A 23069-nucleotide genomic window follows, 5' to 3' on the forward strand; every position below is an offset into this window, starting at 1 on the left:
CTGGAACTCACACTCCCTGGAAGTGAGCAAAGAAATCTCTGGGAGCTCTGTGAGGTGTCATCAGCTTTAGGCTGAAGCAGTGATCACAAGATACAAGGGGAAGAGATGGTTTCCAAGTGCTTGACGTCATGGAGCCAGGCAGTCAACCCAGTTCTGAGGCTCTGGACTGTGCAGCCGCGAGCCTGTAAATTACCTTTATTGTTAAGTGAGTTTGAGTCCATCTGTCCGATCGTCCATCCTTCCTTCCGTCCTTCCTTTCTTCCTTCCCTCCTTCCTCCCCTCCCTTCCCCTTCCTTCCCCCTCCCCTCCCCCCCTTCCTTCTTTCTTTCTATGTTAGACAGCGAGCACAAGCAGGGGCAAGGGGCAGAGGTGGGGAGGGAGAGAGAGAGGGAGAGAGAATCTGAAGCAGGCTCCATACTCAGTGTAGAGCTCAATGTAGGGCTTGATCCCACGACCCTTGGATCATGACCTGAGCCAAAATCAAGAGCCAGTTCAACCGATGGAGCCATGTAGGCACGCTGAGTTCATTTTTCTCTCACCTGCCACCAGACACACTGTGACGGCTATTAACGTACGTGTCGTCCAGCGTCTCCAAAGACACGGCCCACAGGGTGTGTCTGTCTAGAGGGAGCCTGACTGACTGCAGGGCGTGGGCTCCCGTGAGTGCAGAGGGTGCGAGTCTGATACCGGCAGGCAGGCTGCCAGGCTGGAGACCAGGCCCGAGCTGCTGCAGCCTGAGCCCGAAGGCCGTCTGAGACCAAGCCTCAGCCCGGGCGCCTGACTTTGTTCCAAATGGCAGTGTGTGTCCCTGACCCTCGGTGTGTCATGCACACTGTGTACAGCAGCCCGAAAGGAACGTGGGTGGGCAAGCTCCGTGTCCTGGCCGCCTGCTGCCTCACTCGCTGTCTGCTGCCCCGGGCTCACAGCGACCACTCTGCTCTTCCTGCAGACGAGTCAGATGTGGAAGTCGGGGCAGCTCAGCTGATAGGAGGCAGCAGGTGCTTGGAGGAAGGAAGGATCAGTTTGTGGCAGAGAAGATGTCGTGTGTTGGAGAAGGCAGTTTAGACTTGATTTCTTTTGTTAATAATGAGATGCCTGTGACATTTCAGGTAAATCTGAGCTCCTAGAGGTGCCTGGGTGGCTTAGTCGTAGGTGTTCAACTGTTGATTTCAGCTCAGGTCAGGATCTCGTGGTTTGTGAGTTTAAGCCCCGTGTCGGGCTCTGCACTGACAGAATGGAGCCTGCTTGGGATTTTCTCTGTCTTTCTTTCTCTGCACACCCCCCAATCCCCCCATAAACATTAAAAAACTCTGTCATCCTAGAGTAATATGTTATAGAGGAATCACATAGAATTAAATCAACCATGTGCCTTTGCTTTTGGTGCTAAGGAGACTTCATCAGGCATTGGTCAAGATGGGGATAACAGACTACCAATTAGAAGATATGGTTAGTGTAGTCGGTGGAGCATCCGACTTTAGATCTTGGGGTCGTGAGTTTGAGCCCCACGTTGGGTTTAGAGGTTACTAAAAAAATCAACTTAAAAAATATTTAGAAGACATAAATGAATATATGAGCTAAGTTTCTAAACTGAGTGGAGAAATCAGATTGAAATTAAGACCTGCAACTTTGGAGTAGAGGAAAATAGAGTGATGATGCTGACATGCGTATAGTGAAATACAAATTTATAAAGCATTGATGAAATTTCATAGTCCTTTTGAGTACATATTTTTGTATATAAAAATTTTCTTAGACAATCTCATTCTGTAAACATGGAAGCTTTCTATTACATGGGCACCTCTAATTTGATGCCTAGAGGCAAAATAATGCTATTGTAATATTTATCTGAATTGATAATGTTGAATGAATGGTTTTCAAATTGTTTATTGTTCTGTTCATACCTTTTGACCTGATCCTAAATATATGATATTTAGAAGAATTACATCAGGGTGAAGGTCTGTACACATATCTATGGACACATGCTACTTTTTCTCCATGTCTGTGGAAATGTGGAAAGCGGTTAATTCACGTTTGCTGGGAAATAAGGATGATGATTGCTTTGGCTGGGAGGGTCCGGGGAGGGAATGATTGATCTCTGTGTATCGTGTAAGTGGCAAAATGAGATCAGTAGAATTGCATGTGGAATTATTTTGCATTATTCAGTTATGCTTTGCCATAAGTACTTCTTAACTATAATAGAAGATATTTTTATGCTATTGACTTGATTACCTTCCAACCAACTAAACAGAATTTGAAATGTCTGTATTTTCTCATAATACTAAGGGAGCAGTACATTGAACATGTTGTGAGCTCAGTTCCTGTTATCACAAGGATAGTAACATGGTGGTTCATGTTCCTTTTTGAAAGATAAAAAGTACCTGAGATATTTTGGGATGGTCCATTGAAATATTTGTGGATATTAGAAATTAGGTAGGTAATATTTGGTGTAATATTTATACTCATGTATATATGCTGTAATCAGAAAAATGTTTTGTGATTTTGAAAGTAGATTCCTATAATCTTGTCTTGTTTCTTTTTATTTGAGAAAATACCCCATGTAAAATGTAAATAGGGACTATGCTGTGCCTTGCATCCTTGAAGCCTGTGTGTGTGTGTGTGTGTGTGTGTGGTTTCTTAAAAGCTACTGTTTTCAGCACTGAAGAATAAAAATGGAAAGTTAAATGTATATTACAATTACTCAGTGTAGTTCCAAAGAAGGTTAAGGGCCAAAAAAGCTCAGGGTGCTGCTGACCGGACCCTCAGCAAGGGGCCTGCTCCCCTGACCTAAACGATCTCCCTCGGGAGCTGGGTAAGCACAGCCCTTTCTCTCATCTCAACGCTGCACACTCAGAAGAGCCTCAAGTCTGAGGCCCCTGCTTTCCTCCCTGATGGAGAGTCCATGTTTCGCCAGCGAATCAAGAAGGAGATGCTTGTCACCTTGCTTCACAGCCTTCTGGAGCCCCAGAAAGGTGGCTCCTGGCTGCTTACAGTGTGAGCAAGGTGGACGAACAGGTGATGAAAAATAGGCCATGGAAATGCAGTCATCACTTGGAATACAGAACACACTGAAGTACAAAACACACTGAGGCAGCCTCCTGGTAAAGTAGATTTAAAGGATAAACCAGAAGAAAGTTCAGAGAAAGACCCCGAAGCTCCTCTGTACAGTAGGAGTGGGATGCCCTCATTCCACTCTACAGGGAAGAATTGTAGAACAAGAATTTTGTTCCTTCAGGTTAGAAGCCGTGGAGATTAGAAAAGAGGTTGCACACACCTGCGTTGGTATGAGTGATGAAGTCACAGGCTCACAGGTGCACCGGGCGTAAACTCTGCGGGCGAGCGCTTTCTTCCCAGGGACCATGTTTGCAACATGTGTTGAATCTTAAGGTGTTCCCATCAGTGTTCTGAGGACTTCGCAGGAAGAACTCAGTCCTCACAACTACCTGACGCTGTCGGTCCTGTTGTTAGCTCCAGTTTACACGTTAGGAAACAGCACGCAGTGCTTATGTAACTGATGTTCTGAGGAAGTGTTTCTGATGGAGGCTGGATCCCAGATTCGGTTGTGCTCAGATCCCTGTTTTTAGTCTGTGTGCTATGTGGGACAGCTGATAGAGTAGGAGATGATGTGAAAGAACCAATTACAAATACTATAGAAATTATAGCCCTTGAAAATAAATCTCAGTAGATATTCACAGATCAGACATAGCTGAAAAAAAGTTAGTGAACTAGAAGATGAAGCTAAAGAAATATCCTATTATTAACCACAGAAAGAACAGATGAGAAACCACAGTTAGTGGTGCAGTGAATAGATCTAAAAGACAAGACATGCATCTGAGAGAAGCTAAAGAAAGAAATAATAGGGGTGAGTTTGTATAAAATAGCCAGTAATCTTCCCCAATTGAGGAATACTGTTTTCAGTTTGGTAATTTGTACCACCTGACAAATAACACAGGGTTTCAATAGTATGTAGAATTTAAGAAACCAAACAAACGAGCAAAGGGGAAAAAAAGAGACAAACCAGAAAATAGACTCCTAACTCCAGAGGACACACTGATGGTCACCGGGGGGGTGGCGGGGGGATGGCGACACAGGTGATGGGGTGAAGGACTCACCTGTCGTGGTGAGCACTGTGTGTTGTGTGGAAGTGTTGAATCCCTATATTGTACACCTGAAACCGGTATTACCCTGTATGTTAACTATTTGGAATCTAAATAAAAACTTAAGTAAAAAAAGGGTACAGAAAAAATGTACCACCTTTTAGGACAGAATAGGCCAACAAGACACATAACTTGACCCATCCTTGTAAAACACCACAGTATGCAGGGTAAAGACAGAATCCTCAAAGGCTTAGTCAAGAGGACAGAAATTGCTTATAGATCGGTGAGAAATTTCTCAAAGGTAACAACAGAGGCCTGAAGCTATCATTGGATTTGTTGAATTCCATACTTGTGTAACTGTCATTCTCTACTGAGGGCAAAATAAAGACATTTTCAAGGACCTGGAAAGGTTGTCACACAGAGACCATGATGAAAGAAAAACAAGATATTTTTAAGCATGAGGAAAAATGAACCCAAACGGGTGGTAGCAAAGAGATCAAGGACACATTTATTTATAAGGATTGATTTCAGAGTAAGTAATTTACTTTTCTTTGTTTAATGAGCAGTCGTACTTGGTATCCACACGGTAGTAATATCAGAGCAGCTGCAGTATGGGGAGGGCATTGTCAATTGGGGGCAAGTGTGAGCTCCCTAATGTTCTTTTGTTCAAGAGGATATTGGAGATACTAATTGATCAGTGGTTTTGCTAGAAAAATATATGTTTAATTGCATATGTTAAAACTGTTAAGGGAGAAATAGAACATATAGGCACTGAGAAAGCAGTGAAAAATCCTATTATAAGGCAGTAAAGAATAAAAAGTACAAAGAAAAACTAAACAGGAGCTATCAGGACCATATAATCCCGGTTTATCAGTAATCACAATAAACATGGGTGGGCGAACCTTAGACCTTACAAACAAAAACTGTCAGATCAGATTAAATACAACACAGAATCCTGTGGGTTTTTAACAGAACATTTTATACTTCAATAAAAAATACAAAGAAGTATTAATATTCAACAACAAAGAAGAACATGCCAAAAATGTCTTGTGGATAAAGTTGTGCAAGATTAAAAAAATTTCAAGAGAAAATTTAACAGTATGAAGAGTTAGGGGTAAAGAATGTGATAGAATCACAGTTAAAAGAACCGTATTATCAGTAGAAGTTTTTGCTGAGAAATTTGAAAATCAAGATGGAATGTATGGTTTTCTTGGTGAATATAAATCAAATAAGTTGGTGTAACAAAAGCTAGAAAATATGAATGGACTAGTAACTCTAGGAAAATAAAACATTTTCTTAGATGTACTTTTGTGAAAGACACTGGATCAGTTGTTTTATTGGTGAACTCTATACAAATTTCTATGAATTGATAATTCTGTTATCCAGACTAGTTCAGTTATACCCATTACTCTCTCTTTTTAAATTTAATTTTATTTATTTTGAGAGAGAGAGAGAGAGAGAGAGAGAGAGAGGCAGGGGCAGCAAGAGAGGGAAGGGGAGAGAGACACCCAAGCAGGCTCCATGCCGTCAGCACAGCATGTGAAATTATGACTTGAGCGGAGATCAAGAGTTGGATGCTTAACTGACTGAGCCACTTGGGTGCCCACCATCACTCTCTTTTAATAAGTAATTCCCAAACTTGACAATATAGTAGAAAAAGGCTAATTTTACTTAAAAATGTAAATATAAATTTCCTAAACAAAATATTAGCAAATTGCATCTAAGTGTATATTTAATATGATCAAATGGCTTTGTTTCATAAATGCAAGATTATTTCAATAAAAGGATCTCTATGTTAGTGACCCATAAGATGGGCCTGTTAGCAGAAAAAAATCATGGATGCATCACAGACACTGAAGGATGCTGAGACCACATAGTGGCCACTTAGGGTAGAATTCTGTGAGTGAGTATGGGCAGGACACTTCCTTCATAGAGTCAGAATATAATCAGAAGCCCCACAGCGAGCAGAGCAGTTACTAGGAAATTCTAAACTGTGGAACCAAGAAGCAGCACCAGAATTCTCACCATTAGTCCTGATTATTCTGGGGTCTCCAGTTATGGTTAAATGGGAAGGTAAAAAAGGTGGAATATTAGAAATGTTCAGGGGAGAAAGGAAGAGACCATACATAATCTATTAGGTAAGTGGGAACATGGATTATGTAGAACACATACAAGATCAGTAAAATAAAAATCATGAACTATACTGTATGTCATAAAGTAATGGCAAAATAGGTCCATTCTCAGAAACAAACCCTACAAAACGCCTTGGGAGAAAACAGGAATGTATAAGGTCTATAGGGGAAAAAATACCCCAAACTTTGAAATACTTGGAAAGGACGTAAAACATTTCCAAGTGCTTGGTAGGGAAGCATACTTTAATGGCAAACTTAGTTATTAAAACCCATCACTTCACTTCAGGTGTGTGTGTGTGTGTGTGTGTGTGTGTGTGTGTGTGTGTGTGTGAGATACTTCAGTCACAATCCTGTTTGAGGGGGCCAGTGGAGGTGGGGAATGAGATTTGATTAAGGGATAATAAAGTCAACGTGGAAGAAAGAATTCACAAGGTGTTCAGTAAAGTTTTAAAGAAGATCTGAATAGCGTGAGCTCTGGTCTGCTAGAGAGGAAAACATGTATAAATGCCATGGGAGGTAAATTAATTTGTACACCAGTCTTTTCTATGTGAGTGGCATTTTCAGGTTGGTGGAGAAAATATTGATTATTCGGCACATTTGTTGCGATCATTGGTTAGCCATTGGAGAGAAAATAAAATTTCTACTTGGCAACTCAAAAAAGTTTCAAATGCATCAATGATCTCGTTGTTAGAAATAGTTGTAGAAATGCTAAAACAAAATTTTGTCAAATGTGGTTTTTTTTAACTGTGGAATTGGGAAGATCTGCGTAATGATAGAAGCCCTTAGAGAAGGGATTGGTAGGTTTGGACATAAATTCTATCAGATGCAACAAGGTTGTTGTAAGACACTGCTGAGGAAGTTAACGCACGAGAAAAAAGGAAAGTCGTTGCAGCCTATAGAGCAGACAGATGGTCTGGAATATATAAAGAGATACTACATAGTTAGACAAATCTATGGAACAAGCAGTTTGCGCGGAAATAAATTTGATCAATAATCATAACAAAAGTTCTTCCAAATCCATGCAAGTAGTGGGAAACTTTTCTACCACCAGAGGTGTGCAGTAAACCTGGTGATGTGTGATGTGTGCACTGGCACACATGTGGCAGTGTCCTAGACTAAAAACACACAAGTCCTGTGACCCGGTAACAACTTCACTCCTGGAAATCTGTTCCGCACAAACTCACCGAGAAGCATATGAAACTGTGCAGAATTCTTAGCAAAACGGGAAAATTGGAAACAACCCAAATGCCAAAAAGCAAGGGGTTTGTAGAGTCAGTGTGAGTGTTCAGGCAGGAAAAAATGGGGAGATCCTGGTGCCGGAAGTGTGTGACCAGCAGTGTGTCAGTTCTGGAAAGGCAGAATTTCAACAAAAAATGCCTGGAAATAAATATATGGTTTAGCTGACAGTCACAGCAGACATATACAGTGGTCCCCAGAAACCAGGAGTTAATTTCCAACTTGGCCATTATTACCTGTATTTGCAGACTGTGCTTGCTCACCTAAAAACACAGCTGATTTTCTTACCTTATTAGATTCGTACATTCAAAAGTAAGGACACGGTGTTGCGTAATGTGACTATTTGGCCAGAGTTTGGCAACCGAATAAGTTTCAGAAGATGGGGTGCATCTAGCAGGACCTTCATGGAACTTTATAGAACCTGATCATGGTTTCTGAGGGCCATGTAAAGTGTATTGTAGGAAGCGTTTTGTGGTCAACCCAGCTTAGTGAGAAAAGCAAGTGTGTTTTTCTGGTTGATGATATAAACAAGCGTCTTCTGAAAGCCTTTCCTGTTTCATCTGATTCACTTGGTTGGGGGCGGGGGGGATGCATCATGTATGCATGTGCAGTGAAAAAAGCAGAATTTTAGAATTTATCAAAATGTATGTTCTAGCATTTTAAAATGCTGCCCTCAGATTTATCAGGGCATAGTGCTTTTTTTTTTTTTCCTGGAAAGAGGATGAGCAATTGTTCATACTCCTGGTACTGCTCTGGTTTCTTGGAATCTGCCTGGGTCCTTGCACAGCTAGCCCAAGTTCACAAATACTGCTTCTGCCATTGAATTACCGGAGAGATCATACCTCTGATTTAAAGTATGTTGTTGCATTATTTCTGGTTGCATATTTTAATCTGGGAAAGCTGATGTATCGCAATTTCAGACCCTGATTGAGAAATGAAATGTTTTTCATAATGAAATCCTATGTCTGCTCTTACATGGCGTGTCATTACATGGCAGGGTCCTGTGTCATTTTTTATATGCAGCTTCTCTGCTAACGTGCTCTCCTCCATTGATGTAAGTATTGCTCAGTGGCGTGTTTTCTAGGCACATTCCATGTGTTTTCTTTTCCATGGGGGGGTGGTTGTTTATCATTTTTTTATCATATTTTTCCCCATTTCTATCCATTCCTCATCTTAGGCCTTCCCTGCACCTGAGGCGCGGCCGTAAGACCGGCCCGGTTTCAGCGCAGCTGCCCTGGGACGCTCGGCCTGCACCCCGTCCAGCCACCATGGGGACCGCTCAGGTAATGTCCCTGCTTTCCTTCCGTCCTCTGTCCTCCCAGCGGGTGGCGGGAGGGAGGATGCTCTCCAGGCACACAGGTGGCTGCTCTGAGCCCCTGGGGATGCCCTGAGCGCTGTGATGAGGTCAGGCTTCTTGGATGTGTGGCCTCAGTGCTGTGTGTCTGTGCCCCGTGGAGCAGGTGATGGCCATGGACAAACCCAGCCCCCCCCTTCCCCAGAATGGAGCTTCCCTGGCAGCTCTGGTTCTTTCGAAATGGTTTCTGGTGGAGACCTTCATGTGGCCTCGGCAGTGGTGGTGTGTGTGTGTGGGGGGGGGACCCAGGAGCAGGTGACAGTGAGCAGGGACACACAGGTCCAAACCACAGCAGGTGGACTGCCTCACATCCCCAAATCCCTAATACCCGGTGTTCCAGGAATCCTCAACAGCCCCACACACCACGCACCTGCCTGCAGACACGGCTGGAGACATGTGAGGGCAGGGCTGTGGCCTTCCCTCCTCAGGGCCGACAGGTGGACCACACCGTCAGCTGGACCCCGCCCAGGGCCAGTGGGTAGACCACACCGTCAGCTGCACCCCCACCCCCCCCCGGGACAGTGGGTAGACCACACCATCAGCTGGGGCCCCCTCAGGGACAGCGGGTAGACCACACCGTCCGTGCGCCCCCTCTGCCCCAGCAGACTGTCCGTGGGGCCTCGTCAGGGCTCTTCACTCCTCAGCGTCCTCGAAGCTCGAGACCGTCAGCACCCCCTTCTGCTGGGGATTAGCTGCGGCCCTTGGTCTGAGAGCAGAGTTCACTCTGGTTTCTTTGAGCAGAGAAGGTGTTTGTTACAAAGGATGTTAGGTGCATCATGGGCCTTTTCATGGGGCTGGATAAAGAGGTCCTATGCTCGGCCGCCAGCCCCATCGCTGGGACCCCCTCGTGACGAGGACACCACCCCCAGATGCACAAGCCCCTAGCGGGGATGGGCCGCATGGGCACAGTGTAGGCCCCAGGAAGCCTGAGAGCAGTTCTGACGTTGCTGGTGTGTGTTTTGGTGTTGCTCCTGGGGCGGGTCATTCAGAGGTGCGGGCGGCTGTGGTCCTGGGCTGGTCCCACGTGGAGGCCACTGCTGGAGCCACTTGGCAGCCCGCCCGTCTCCACCCTGTTCTTGACTGATGGGTGTGGTTCTCCCATGTGAGGTGACAACAGTAGACTTTATCCCAAATGGGGATTGCAGAGGTGAGGGAGCTGCCAGGGCTCCTACCTCCCTGTGACTCCCCTCTGCCGCCGCCACCTATGCCATCAGACCAGCCCCCACCCTGGCTGTGCGGCTCACGTGCCTTCAGCCGAGACAGCTGGTTACTGGATGAGGTCGTCTCTGTAGGTTCTGCTTCAGAGGGCAGAGCCCTGACCTTGGGAGCCTGTGCAGGTGCGGCGACGGTGTCTGAGGGGTTGGCCTGCGTTCCGAACCAGGGGATTGTCGTGGTTGGGGTGGGCCTGCCGTGTGCGGGACGCTCGGCATCCCAGACCTCCAGCCCCACCCTCCCTCCAGCCGTGGAGACAGAAGTGTCTCCAGACATTGCCGAGTGGCCTTGAGGGTCCCCCCGCCCCCCGCCACCAGCGAAGCCCCTGAGGTTTGCCGGAGTCAGGTAGTTCATCACCTTCCCTCATCTTGCTCTGTGTCTGAGTACCTGGGAGGGGGCTGTTGCTCTCGTTCAGGACACTGTGAACTTGACTGTTCTCTGCTTCTGTTCTCACCAGTCAGGTTTGTCAGTTTTAATGATCTTAATCAGCCAGATTTTGTGTCACTGATTTTTAGTATTATTTTTATATTTTCTGTTTCTCTTATAACTCTTCTGGTCTTGATCATTTCCTTTCTTCTACTTACTTTGCTTTGATCCCTGTTTTTTTTTTTTAAAGATCGACACTGCAGTGAATGATTTGAGACTCCTCCCTGCCTGATAGACATTTAGTGTTATGAATTCCCTGAGAATGATATCTTGTTGGGTGCCGAAGAGGTTTGTGTTTCTGTAAACATTCCTGAGAGGCGGTGAATCACTGGGAAAGAATATAGTGCCTTGGATTTTGCGGGATGTGCTGTCAGAAGCCCTTCCTCCCCACCCTTCTGCGGCCTGGCCCGGCCCCGGCCTAGACGAACTGCCCACTGTCCACCCCCTGGGCTTGGGTTCCGCTCGGCCACACAGCTTCCATCTGCGTTCTCAGAAGTTCCTTAATGATTTTTCTGTGTGGGCGGAATGTTCTTGTTTTCCAGCTGTGTTTGGGATTTATTCCCTTTTCCCCCACCACCAGCCATTATATGGATTTGCAGGAGAGGGAGGCAAACAGAGACCCCATCTCCCCACCTGCGTCTCGTCTTTCTCAGCTGCTCTGTTCTGCCAGTGGAGAGACCTGTGTCCCCTCCCAGAGGCTGCTCCAAATCCCTCGGGGAGGCCTTCTGTCTCCTTTATGTTGCTCATTCTCAAGTGGAGTGGTTTTGCTCCCATGGCCATTGGCAGTGTCCAGAGAGATTTCTGGTGTTCACAACGGGGGGTGGGCGCCGCCTGCATCTGGCTGGTCAAGGGCACGATGCTCTAATCCTCCCTCGGTGCTCAGGACAGCCCCCACCACGAGGAGTGATCGGGTCCAAACGTCATAAGAGATAGAGTTCAGGAACCTTGCTTTACTTTTGTGACCTAACCTATCCTACTTAGGTGTCCTTAGGAGGCTGAATAACAAAGAAAAGGAGTAATGTAATCTTGTGCAAAACCGCTTGTCTTCAGTAGGAGGGTTTTGCTCAGGAACCCTAAGGACTTTGATTGGCTTGCATACAAATTCATGTACATACATTATATTTAAAATGCGCATTTGGACTTTTTGGAGTAACAATAAAATGTTTTTGAAACAACCTACTGGAAATATTCACACGCTTATGTTCTCATGGATATAATGGCTCCGTGTAATCTCACGCGTAACCCTGACATTGGTAATTATTCAACCCTCATGCAGGATTTGGAACAGTATTTACATTTCTGTTGTGCTCATGCAAGGATAAGAACAGGCTGTAGTTTGATGTTTGTCTCATTTAAAGTAAGGGAAATCATAGAAAGGGTTCTTAGCATTGCTTCTGAATCAAGCCACAGTAATTCTGAATGTAGAAATCTAGTTTATTTTGCAAAAGAAAACTCACTCTCCTCAAGGTAACTATGAATAGATCTATGTTGCTCCGAGACAAAGATTTATAGGAAGAGAAAGAAAATACTACCACTTATGGTCCTAAATGTGTGTATACAGTACATTCATGCTTCACGAAACAGCCCTCTGTTAAAGCATTATTCATTTTCTTTGGGTAGAGTCACCGGTTTTTAGTTAGGGTTTTGGTTAACTTTGGCAAACCCGTTGTTTTTTTTTAATTACACATGGATTCAGTTTGGTTTAACTGTTTACTGAATTAAACCTACTGGTGCTTTCTTTCCTTCCTCCTCATTAGCAAGAAAGCCAGGAAGGTACTCGTATCCCCTGTCTGGTTGATGGAGAATCCAGTTTCTGATGTAGGGGTGAATGGAGGTGGGGTGTGGACAGGTGACCACTGTTTGCTTGGCGGTGGGAAGCCCAGGTTCTAGTTCAGATTCGTCCATGACTCTTCCTTGTCTGGGGCAGACTTGGCTCCTAGGCGTGTCTCACTTCCAGTCCTGTAAGTGAGGGGATTGGGTCCTCAGTTCTCACGGTCAGACCACGTATACCTGCCAGGATTTCACACGTGGTTGAAGAGTATCTAGCACTTTTATAAATAAATGGTTTAACCTTTTTAGTTCAGTAAGTATGTTTGTATTATATAAGTTGTTTGTGGAAGTACCTTCTATCTAGCTAATTCAGAGATTTGCCTGTAGAAATTGTGAACATTGTAATTGTAAATTGTTTTAAGCTCTGTGTCTCTTCCTTTTTATTTATGTATTATTTATTATTTTTATGTTGTATGTTTGAGAGAGAGAGCATGTGCACACATGAACAGGAGAGGGGCCGAGGAAGAGAATCTCAGGCAGGCTTCACACTCAGCCTGGAGCCCAACATGGGGATTGATCCCAAGGCCCTGGGATCATGATCTGAGCTAAAATCAAGAGTTGGACACTCAACCAACTGAGCTCCCCAGGTGCCCCTGTCTCTTCCTTTTTAAAAACCATGCAAGCAGTATATATTACCATGGAAAACTTGGCATGAATAAAAATTCAGAGATGGTCATTGTTGACATGTTTACTTTTCATATTTTCCCATGTTCTTATATGCATATAGCCACATTTTGTTTTAATAAAATGATTGTACCAATGACAAATGTTTTAGCAAATTAATACAGTATATTATTGGCAACTCTCCTTATCTATGACAATATTTAAAAATATTTTAATAGTGACGAAGCGTTCCGTGATATGGGAATCTCCCAGGCTGGCAGCCGTGTCCAGTCTCTGGGGATATAAATAGTGCCTGTACGAATTACCTCTACTCAGCTAATTATTCTCTTAGAATAAATTTGTGAATTTAAAAGGTTTCAAAAGATAGGAAAATTTAAAAACTTTCACTATACCTTTCAAATGTGGTATTCACAAAAAGCACCTGTACGTTTTCTCCCAACACCACACACTCAACGACGTTTGCTTTTTACATTTTCTGTATAATTACGGGCTTGGCAGGTGATCTGTATTTGGCAGTTTGTTTACTTAGGCTAGCGGTTCTGTTGAGTGTATTTTTTTCCTACTTTACCTTTGGGTTGGTATGTAAATAGCATGGCGTGGGGTCTTTCCCTCATACCAGTATTATTAGCATGTTTATTTTACCATTTTGAAATCTAAACTGTAAGGTATTAGCTGTTTTCATGTATTTATGATCCAAATATTTTTTTAAACTTTTTTTTAATTTAATTTTGAGAGAGAGACAGAGAGCGTGTATGTGCACATGAGCAGAGGAGGGGCAAACAGAGGGACAGAGGATCTGAAGTGGATCTGAGTGGGTCTGAAATTCGACGCGGGGCTCAAACTCATGAATCATGAGATTGTGACTTGAGCTGACATTGGGGCTCAACCAACTGAACCACCCAGGTGCCCCCCAAATATATTTTTTGTTTCTCACATTGACATTTCACCTTCAACTGCATGATTTTTTTCATATGGAAGAAGCATATTGTCATACAGTCATGTCATGAATGTATTCCCTCATGATTTCCGTCTTTGGGGAACACTTAAAAAGCCTTTCTTTGCTAAAATTTGCATAAACATTTAGCCATATTTCACTTTAACATTTTATTTGCTTTTACGTTTTTTAATTCTTCTGGATTTATTTTGGTTTACGTATAAAGTGAAGGCTGTCCTTTTGCACTGATTGGCTAACCAGACACTGAAGTATTATTTCCTGAGAAATGAGGATTATCTTTTTATTTGGGGAAAATGCTAAGTGAGGTGGACTCCTCTATCACTGTCCCCTTTCCCTTGACTTCTGTGGGTAAACATTTACGGTAAAGCTCTTTATTTATTGCAAAGTGCCTGGTGATTTCAGAATCGTGTACTTGTGTGGGGACGTGTGCCTTAGCTGAAGTCTCCAGTGATCGTGGAAAGGTGGCGCTTGGCTTTCAGGAAAATCCCAACTGTGACAACACTGTGTGATCATATTGGATGTAGGGACCAGCCTGGACAGTCTATTGCAGATGGGCTTTTCTTTCCCCCTGAAGCCAGTTCCTGTAATGAGTGATGTCTGCAGGGCGTCTGCACACTCCAGTGTCGCACGTGAATGTGTTTGCCTGACTTTCCGGTTGATGGACCCAGTTACAGACCCAACAAGCATATTCAAAGCCGCCCTGTGGTTACAGCAGACAGGATAGGGATTAGACAGGTCCATGTGCAAATACTTCTTTGTGTATTGTTTTCCCTAACGGTACATGTGTAATCAGCACAGACACCTGACAGTGTCACGCAGCGGTGATATGGGTATATGAGTAATTTACTCCTAGACTTTTGGGAAGGCATAGTGCTAGAGTAAGCATTTTATTGCCCTTATCCGGAGAGAATTCAGGTCTTCTTCTGTAACAGAATACCACGAACTTGTTGGCTTAAACAACAAATTTATTGTCTTCGAGTCCCCAACTCATGCTTTCTCTCTCTGTCTCTCAAAAAGAGTTTAATTGTAGAGGGGCAGAGAGAGAGTTAGACACAGAATCCGAAGCAGGCTCCAGGCTCTGAGCTGTCAACACAGAGCCCGACGCATGGCTCGAACTCATGAACCATGAGATCATGACCTGAACTGAAGTGGGACACTCAACCGACTGAGCCCCCCAGACGCCTCCTTACCATTTTTATAGTAGAAAATATTGTTTATTGAGGCTGAGGATTCCTCAGTAGGATCTGGATTTCTAATTTTTTATCAGTGTGGTGGGCTTACCTTTTTCTGTGACATATATGGACATAATTAAGGTGTTGCCCTGATTAAGAATGAAATAACTGAAGGATGGAAGTCATTACTGTTCTTGATGAACATTAAAATGTTAATGTTAAAGAGAACTGCAGTGTGAATTACTTGCCCTGAATCAGTCCGGGCTGGTGAGCACACGGAGACCCATCTCAGGAAGCAGTTATATTGAGCCACCCTGTCACTGGCCCCTCAAAGATAGCAGTCTTGCATTGAGTGCAGGAGCGCAGGCTGGGGAGTCAGGACAGGGACACGGTAGGCACTGCGGGAAACTTCCGGGCTGGTGCCTGCCACTTGGGTTTGCAGACAGAGCCACGGGCGCATGTGGGGCGCTTCAAGCATGGATGAGCAGAGGAACAAAAAGACAGACGGGATGAACAAGCCAGTCTCGTTTTAGGAAGTCTGTGAGTGGTTCTGGACGGAAGCAGGCTAAGGAATGCTTTTCTTGTTTTCTAGCGCCACGAACATGGTATTCAGGACATTGCTGTTGGAACGAACAAACTATTTTTAGTTGAAAAAAAAAACAGTTGTAAATTTCCTTGCTACCTGCCGCTTATCTGCATTTTAGCTTGTATCTCTTTAGAAGAGTTGGATCTTTTTGCCTTAAAAAAAGATCCGTCCTCCTCTACCAAACCGCTGTAAAGAAAGAAGAGCTTTTTAGAAATACAGCTTTGGGGTCATATCCTTGTTGCCTGAGTTCTTCCGCCTGTGTGGGTTAGAATGCTATCATCCTGATGGTTTTATTTGTAGTTTCTTCCCAAATGTGCTCTACTTTATTTCTCCAAAGATATTTAAAGAACTGGGTACGCCTGGGTGACTCAGTTGAGTTTCCGACTCTTGATTTCGGCTCAGGTCATGATCCCAGGATTACAGGATCGAGCCCCACATCAGGCTCCATGCTTAGCATGAAACCTGGTTGGGATTCTTTTTCTCCCCCTCTCTGCCTCTTCCCTTCTCTTGCGCACGCACGCGCTCTCTCTCTAAGAAAAATATTTAAAGAACTTAAAGATTGAGACTTCATTAACTCAGCAAAGCTGTCACATTCAGTGTTACGTGTGTATCTGTGTTTATGAATGTACATGTTTGTGTGAACAGGTGTGTGTTGATGTTTGTGTGTGAGCAGATGTGTATCTATTTGTGTGAACAGGTGTGTATGTGTCTATTTGTATGAGCAGGTGTGTATTTGTGTGTGTAGATTTGTGTGAACAGCTGTGCATCTGGGTGTCTATTTGTGTGAGCAGGTATGTATCTGTGTGTGCACATTAGTGTGAACAGGAGTGTATCTGTGTATGTATTGGAGCAGGTGTGTGTCCGTGCAAGTGTCTGTGTCAGCAGGTGTGTGTGTGTACGTGTGTGTGCACGTGCATGTGCGTCATGAGGACAGGCGTGAGATCTCTAATCAGGGCCGAAAGCATACGACGAACTTTGCACCACAAGTGAGTGATCATATGACATAGAATATTTAAAATATTAGCTACTATTGTATTTCAGTTTTTCTTTAAATCCTTAGTGTTTTGTACTCGAACATCACTTACTTCTCGAGTCTAGTAAGCAGTGTCTGGGGTTTGAGATGTCTTTCTGCAGACACGTTCTGGAGAAGTTGATGAGAAGTCCAGGTGATGTTACAGGACCCTGGCCACGCCGTCGCCCGGCCACCACGCAACCCCCGCCCTGCGTCTGTCGCACAAGTGACGCGGAGCCGAGTGCGCGGGCGGGAGGGCGCTCTCTGGCCTCAGCGCTGAGGGAGCCGAGGCCCCTCCCCGGGCGTCCCGTGGTGCGGTGGCCGGAAGTGCCCCGGAGGCCCCTCCCCGGGCGTCCCGTGGTGCGGTGGCTGGAAGTGCTCCGGGTGTGCCGTGCGCGAGCCTGCGCTCAGGACCCCTGCCCCGTGCGGGGCCGCGGGGCCGGTCTCAGAGGCCCGGAGGGCGGTGAAGTACCAGCACGTGTGTGACCGCGGCTCGCACCTACCGGCCCGGGACCCGACGCCGCCCCGGATGCCCCGGACTCGGCTGCGCAGCGCTGACGCCGTGTTTCCGCGTTTCCTGCGTCACCGTATAGCCGCACGCCTCCTTCGCTGACGTCGGGACGCGTGTCCTCCCTCGGACGACTCTGCCCCTGGCGGGACGACGCGCCTTTACTTACATAAGAAAATAAACACCTAGATTTAAAGAACCATCTGTAACAGCAGAACAGACGGCAGCACAACAGCTGTGTTGTTCTCAGGAGCTTTTTTCTCTGGTCTTAAATTTAGACCCAGCCGCCCCACAGCCACCGACGGGGGGAAATGGAGCCCGCGCAGCCGCCCGGCCCCGTGGTGACGCCGCCACTCGCGGCCACGGCGGAGTGCGTGCCACGCCTGAGGGGGGCCCACGGCCTGGACCCCCAGCCGCGAGCAGACGGCCGGCCGCGGCCTCGCCCGCTCCCCGGTGGGGTGGCCCTGGCCCTGGGCCCTGCACCCACCGCGAAAGCTTCGGCCTCCCGAGGTGCCCCTTGTGACCTGCCATGTCGCTGCGGACGACAACACTTGTGAAGTTTCCACTTGTGAGGGGTCTGGCCTTTGGTCGGTCACCGTAGATTGGTGTTTAAACTGGTAAATGGGTTTGCTGGAGTGTAGGCGGCGGGTGGTGTTTCTCCAGAGACTTTGAATCCGGCCTTCGCCCTGAATATACTTTGATTAACGCCCCGCCGGGAGCGCGGTGCTGACGGCAGACGCAGGCGCGGCCACTCGGGCTGCGTGTCCGGGCCTCGCGCGGGGAGGTTCGTCAGCAGTGCGTAGGGGGGGGGGGCGGTAGCCCGCTGGCGCACGCGCGCGTGTGAGCTCCGGGCGGCCCGGCCCCGTCGGCCGCGTGCTCCGGCCGTGAGGTGAGCACGCTGCCGCCGGCGCGGGGAGAGCGGGGCGCCTGCGGTGCCGGTGAGCGCCGCGGGCCCGGCTGCTGCTTCGGAGGCCGACGCCCGCCCTTGGCCTGTGCGGGGGTCGCCCTGTCGCTCCCCTGGAGCCCCGCTCCCCGCAGAACGAGAGGGCGGACCCCATTGTGTGTTACCTGCGGCACTCTCCCTGGTGCCCGGCACGCCATCAGTCTTCTCACTGAATTTATTAAACACCAGTTTCGACCACGACTATAAACTGAAACTCAGTGAAAACACTGGAGAATGTAATATTTAAACACTTGCATCTCTGAGAGTCCTTCTTGCAAAATGCATGCTGCGTGTTTATCGTCATTTCCCCTAAGAGCAGGCATGTGACGAGTTTTGTCTGCTTGGTTGGCTTGAGGTTGGGCCGTGTCCGGGGCCGGAGCCGGACGCACTGTGGACATTCAGTGTGTGTGTGTGTGTGTGTGTGGAGCATGTGTTGCGAGAGTTTCCCTCATGGTGAGATGGCGTCGTGGCGGGTGAGGGAAAGAGCCAGCCGCATCCGGGCCTCTGCAGGGATCCCATGTACACTCGGTAGAGTCCAGGCTACACTCATGGTCACATCTCCCTGCCCTTCTCCTGCACCTCTTGCCTGTGTCTCCCCCCAACTGAAGTTTAGGTGCCCTGAAGTCCAGCTAAAATCTGCTGTTAATTATGGTTATTATTTTATAGTAGTTGTTTTTTTAAAAGGAAAGTGGCCCAGAAGTTTTCCCCTTTCTGTGTTGGTGATCCTCAGTCCTCACCGTGTTCAAGAGTCCCATGTGGAGGGCAGGATAACTCACAGATTCCGGTTCACCCATCCTGGGGTGGGGTCCTGGCATCCGAGTGTTTGATGCCTCCTTGAAAATTCTAGAGCACGGGTCATCTGGGTGGCTCAGTTGGTTGAGTGTCCACCTCTTGATCTCCGCTCAGGTCATGGTCTTGTGATTCGTAGGCTTAAGGCCTGCATTGGGCTCTGTCTGTGCTGACAGCTCAGAACCTGTTTGGGATTCTTTCTCTCCCTCTCTCTTTCTTTCTCCCCTCTCTGCCCCTTCCCTTCTCTTGCGCGCTCTGTGTGTGTGTGTGTGTGTGTCTTGCTTTCTCTCACTCTCAAATAAGTGAACTTGAATAAAAAAGTTGTGGACTCCACTGCACACGAATAAAATAGAGATCTTTACGAATTTCATTTAATCTGTAATATACAGTGTTTGATAAGCTTAAAGTAAAAGAAAAAGAATATATCCCTTGACCCGTTGTATTTAGCTGTCACAGTTGGGCGAGCACCGAGGGGCCACTTGAGGCCTGCAAGAACAGCACAAGACACTAATGAAGAGGAAGCAGGGGTCATGTTTGCATGATGGAGATGGAGGCCGCTCACTGGAGGGGCCGTGATCACGGCCGCTGCGTTTCTCGAGCAGGAGCGGGCCGCTGGCTGGTGCTGCTGTTAGACCGGGCATCAGCTGGGTTCATTGTCATGTCGGCGGCTGAGAAATGGTCGGCTGTGATGTACACAGCACTGTGTTCAGTAGGAAAGCTCCCATTCCCTTTACTGACCTTATGCAGACTCCGTCCTCCTTGATGCTGCGATAGGAAGTCTGTGTGGCTTTATGTTACTGAAGCTTTGAGGTTCATTGATGGCCTAAAGATCAGGAAGTTGTCGGAACCCTGTTGTGAACAGAATGACAGAGACAGATGAAAGCTACAGAAGATAAACATGCAGAGATGCGGTGTGAAGAATTACCGTAAGGGGACAATTACTAGGATGTTCCGGACTGCACTGTGTTCCTTGTTCCCTGACACACCTTCTGCCCACAGTGACCACGGTCCTGACTTGTAAACTTCTCTCCCACATCCCTCAAGTCTGCCTCTGAGGGATGCCTCAGGTGCCTCTGTCCACCCGTGTCCTGGTCTCTGTAGTTGAGTCCTGACCTTTTCTCACCTGAGATGTCTCTGTGTCTCTCTTACACTTCTCTTCTGGGGCTCTTCAACCCAGATGCTGTTGTGCAGTCTGGATCCCATGCACAGGCTAACGGGGTGATGGATGCGCATTGAGGAGGCACTTGTGGGGATGGGCACTGGGTTTCAGATGTAATGATGAATCACTGGGTTCTACCTCTGAAAACAAGACTACTCTGTTAACTAACTTGCATTAAAACATGTTATAAAGTCATGGATTAAGTACATGTGATGTGTTTCAGTCGTGGTGATTTAGTGATGTTTGGACACCACTCTCTTTGGCGTGGGCGGGACCTCCTCAGGTTGGGCGGAGAGACCTTTGACATGACTCTAGAGTCTTTCTGTCTGTCTTTAGGTTTTTATTTAAATTCTAGTTAGTTAACAGTGTAATATTAGTTTCAGGTGTACGATATAGCAACTCAGCCCTTCCATACCACAGGTAGTGCTCATCACAAGGGCACTCCTGAAAATCCCCATCGCCTATTCCCCCCGTTCCCCCATCTACCTCCCTCCCCTCTGGTGACCATCTATGTGTTCTGTAGTTAAGAGTCTGTTTCTTGATTTGCCTCTCTCTCTGTTTTCTGTTTGCTCATTTGTTTTGTTAAATTCCACATATGAGTGAAATCATATGGTATTTGTCCTTCTTTGACAAATGCTTCTTAGCATTATACTCTCTGGATCCATCCATGTCCTTGTAAATGGCAAGATTTCATCTTTTTCATTGCTGCGCACTATTACATTGTGGATATCTACCACATCGTCTTTATCCATCCACCAGTCGAGGGACATTTGGATTCTCCATAGTTTGGCTGTTGTTGATAGTGCTGCTGTGAACATTGGGGTGCACATACCCTTTGAATTGGTGTTCTTATATTTGGGTAAATGCCTAACTCTGTAGTCTTTGATAGATGTTTATAGTGTCCATTAAAATTCAAATTCAGGGTGCGCCTGGGTGGCTCACTTGGTTAAGCGTTCGACTTCGGCTCACGGTTCGTGGGTTTGAGCCCCGCGTCAGGCTCTGTGCTGACAGCTCAGAGCCTGGAGCCTGTTTCGGATTCTGTATCTCCCTCTCTCTCTGACCCTCCCCTGTTCATGCTGTCTCTCTCTCCCTTTCTCAGAAATAAATAAAAAACTTTAAAAATATTTTAAAAAATTCAAATTCAGGACTCTGGGATTTTTTACTATGCCTCTTCTATATTGCCCTTGTATCTGTTTTCTTCCATGCTGCAAGTCCTGAGTTCCAAGAGCACAGGAGATAACAAGGGTTAGAATAACCTCTAATTAGGCACCTACCCTATCCCACACTGTACGTACAGGAATATTTAAACAATAGGGTGAATGCCACCACCCTCATGAGTGTCGAAAACCATTGAAGGTCTTTTTCAGAAGGTTTCACTTTTCTCCATGTTAGATGATGAGTATTGTCGGCACATCTGCCCATTAAATACCATCTTCTTCCTGTCGACCCTCATTCCGTCTTTGTTCTCCACATCATCGTGCTACTTCTCACTGCCCATCTTCACCTCACTGTCTCTGGCATGATTTCCTGCAGTTTCTTCAGAAGAAGCTCATGGAAAGAGCAATCCTCTAGCTAGTCCATGTCGATACCAGTTTTCCTGAGTCCTTTATACCCGGAGAGCAGTTTTGCTGAAGATAAAACTGGGTTTCTGTTCAGTTTCCCTGCAGGTGATACGGTGTTATTCCACTTGCCTCCACTGGTGGCGCTGTTGTGGAAGCTGCTGGCCGGAATCTCCTTTCCTTTCCAAGTCTCTTATCTGTCTGTCCAGATGCCAGAGGACTTTAATTTTCTCAGTGCCAGTGATGGAATTATGTAGCATGGCATTAGCTATTCTGAGCCGGTTTCTCTGCTGCTTTCAATATGTAGCCAAACCTGTTTCTTTGTTAAATTCAGTAAACTTTTCATGAATTATGTCTGTTCCACGGCTTTAATTTTCATTTTTGCAGACTTCCATCATCCTTTTTTTTTTTCTTTTTGCATTTTCTTTGCCTGCCTTAATATTTGGAACTCCCTTTTTGTTTTAAAGTTTCTTTTTTTCCCCTGCCTCTATCAATGCATCATTTATTGTGTTTATGTATTCTTATTTCTGGATTCTTGGTTTTCTGAAATGCAGTATCATGTATTTCTGTCTCCTTGTTCCTAAGTTCTTCCAGATTTGATTTACTTGTTCTTTTAAGTCTCACATCACTTTCTTCGTTTGTTATAATGTGTTGAGGGTAGTGGGTGGTGGGTTTGAATTACTTTGTGGGCCTCTGTTTCTGGTGCTGTTAATATGTGGGGTGTCATTCTATTCCTTTTTTAAAAATTAATTTTTCAGTTTTATTGAGATATTGCTCCTTTGTTTCTTATAACGTTGTCGTACCTGACCTTGATGCTTTTCCACTGCTCATTTTTATGTCACCTGGCTTTTGCTGAACGTTCTGAGGGAGGCTTTTCTCACCCCAGGAGCTCTCCCCGCTGTTGTTTGCATGTGGAGTTAAAAATACGACAGCGTGAGAGGTGAGGTTTCTTGGCTCTGTTTCCATTCCCCAGTTTTATCTTTACCTTCTCTTCCCGTAGCCTCAGTGTCCCCATCCTGCTCAGTTTTGATTGTGGGGCCCTCTGCCGACCTGTCTCTGCAGGGCAGGGGCTGTGTGCTGAGAACCTTCTGCTCCCTGGCTGTTGGGGGTTGGGTGGATCCCTTCTGTTGAAGTGGCTGTGTGTTCCGGCTGGCCCCATGTCTGCAGGGAGCACCCATGTGCCCGGGCTGGCCCCCACGTCTGCAGGGAGCGCCCCTGTGCCCGGGCTGGCCCCCACGTCTGCAGGGAGCGCCCCTGTGCCCGGGCTGGCCCCCACGTCTGCAGGGAGCGCCCCTGTGCCTGGGCTGGCCCCCACGTCTGCAGGGAGCACCCCTGTTTTCCCGGGCTGGCCCCCCACCTGTGCACGGAGCACCCACTTGCTTGGCTTCCTGTCCCTGTGTCCCTGTTGCCACGTGACTCCCCTCACATTGGTGCTTTTACCTATTTGAGTTTTGGGCTTCGGGAAGCTGCCTCCTCATGTA

General features: G+C 46.4%; 2 long non-coding RNA genes across 4 annotated transcripts in view; one reads left to right on the forward strand and one right to left on the reverse strand.

The window, feature by feature from the left end:
- LOC120225138 overlaps positions 1 to 23069 on the forward strand; it is a 239938-nt gene that overhangs the window by 87063 nt on the left and 129806 nt on the right. Inside the window, exon 2 of one of the 2 annotated variants that reach the window (XR_005526743.1) lies at positions 8637 to 8742. This is a non-coding gene — a long non-coding RNA (uncharacterized LOC120225138). Of the gene's footprint in view, positions 1 to 8636; positions 8743 to 17538; positions 17756 to 23069 lie in introns of those variants that run through there. The other variant, XR_005526745.1, reaches the window with a different exon arrangement.
- LOC120225139 lies at positions 12022 to 17724 on the reverse strand. 2 transcript variants are annotated; one of them, XR_005526746.1, is made up of 3 exons: positions 17663 to 17724; positions 16704 to 17297; positions 12022 to 12410 (listed from the first exon to the last, which is right to left on the reverse strand). It is a non-coding gene; the product is annotated as an uncharacterized LOC120225139 (long non-coding RNA). The 2 variants fall into 2 exon arrangements; XR_005526747.1 differs by lacking the exon at positions 12022 to 12410 and adding an exon at positions 15321 to 15652.

This window comes from Hyaena hyaena, unplaced genomic scaffold (assembly GCF_003009895.1).
Source record: "Hyaena hyaena isolate Hyena2069 unplaced genomic scaffold, ASM300989v1 scaffold_1326, whole genome shotgun sequence".
NCBI classification, from domain to species: Eukaryota; Metazoa; Chordata; class Mammalia; order Carnivora; family Hyaenidae; genus Hyaena; species Hyaena hyaena.